Source organism: Alligator sinensis, unplaced genomic scaffold (genome assembly GCF_000455745.1).
Source record: "Alligator sinensis unplaced genomic scaffold, ASM45574v1 scaffold687_1, whole genome shotgun sequence".
Classification (NCBI taxonomy): Eukaryota; Metazoa; Chordata; order Crocodylia; family Alligatoridae; genus Alligator; species Alligator sinensis.
The window spans coordinates 445,368-447,081 of NW_005842662.1; positions in this window are offsets into that span (position 1 = coordinate 445,368).

Below are 1,714 nucleotides of genomic sequence, written 5' to 3' on the forward strand. Positions count from 1 at the left end.
TGCTCTCTGTGTCTTGCATAACACACTCTTATTCATTCATCTCAGCATGATATTAGTTTCTTTTCAACAGCATTGCACAGCTGACTGCTTTTCAGCTCGCTGTAGTCCCCAGCTCTCCTGCAGTGCTGCAGCTTCTCCGGTCAGCCACTAAGAGCTCCAGGCAACATTCCCCAGTTGTGGTTTTTCAAATGTTACCGAAATAAAACAGCACTTTTTTTAACAGAACACGTGCAAGGGCATGCTAGGCACATGGGAGGACCAGCATTGGGTGAGAGGAGCTATTTCACAGAGTGCATAGGAGATTGAATAGCAGCCTTTAACTACCTGAAGGAGGAGGAGGAGGATCCAAAGCGGATGGAGCTGGGCTGTCTCAGTGGGGGCAGATGACAGAACAAGGAGCAATGGGCTCAAGTTGCAGCAAGGGAAGTTGAGGTTACATATCAGGGGAAAAAAAAAACAACCTTTCTAGGTTCTTAGGAGGGTAATAAAGCATGAGAACAAGTTATGCAGAGAGGTAGTGAAATCTCCATCCTTGGAAGTTTTCAAGACCTAGGTAGTCAAAGACTGGGATGATGTAGTTGGGGCTGTGTCTGCTTTGAGCAGGGGGTGGACTAGATGTGACCTCCTGAGGTCCCTTCAACCCTCATTTTCTGTGATTGTATGATTTCTATGATTCTATGCACGGAAGTGATCCACCTGCCTCCGCCTAAGCTCTCTCGTGGTCCATTTCCCCATGGGAGGTGCATAAGCTCCACATCAATGCACAGATCCTTAATCAAAGGAACACTGCATGCAGTAACTGATTGACATTGCCCTCTGGGTAGGTGCCCATGTCGTTTTCAATTGCTGAAATGAGTAAGGCTTATCTCCAGGATACGGGAGACCTAAGTTATAGACCCTCATCAGCCTCAGGGGCCTTGCATACATATCTCTGACTTCCTAACCAAGTGTCTTACCCGCAGACTATGAGCCAAGCAAGGCTGAGGATGCCACCCCGGCCCTTCTCTAGACGGTGACCCTTGGGGTGGAACAGAATGGCAGAGTCGTGAGGCCAGAAGGAGAGCACAAGACCCCTGCAAGCCACTAGGAGAGGGAATGCTTTGGGTTTTGCCCCTCTCCGTTGTTGTTTGTGCCTCTTAGCCAATGGCTCTTTGTTGAAAGAGTTGGTCCCAACTGCAGCTACCGCCCCTGCTCTCCCCAAGACAAAACGTAAGGTGTTTGTTGTGGGAGACTCCCCCCTGAGGGGGACTGAGGGGACAATCTGCCACCCCGACCCCTTAGCCCGCCAAGTCTGCTGCTTCCCGGGGGCCTGCATCCGGGACATTACGGAGAGGATCCCAAAGCTCCTTAAACCCACAGACCACTATCCCATGCTCCTTATTCATGTGGGCACCAATGACACTGCTCGGAGCACTCCCAGCCAGGTCATGAGGTGCTACAGGGATTTGGGAGCGGGGCTTAAGGGTCTGGGGGCACAGGTAGTGTTCTCGTCGATCCTCCCAGTCTCAGGCTATGGGCTGAGAAGGGACAGGAGGATCTATGTGGTCAACCAAAGACTGCAGCGCTGGTGTCGTCAGGAAGGCTTTGGCTTTCATGACCACAGCCCGCTCTTTGGCGAGAGAGGCAGCGAGCTGCTGGGAAGAGATGGCCTCCACCTCTCTCCCCTAGGGAGGAGGCTCTTCTCAGCCAGACTGGCTGACCTGCTCCACCGGGC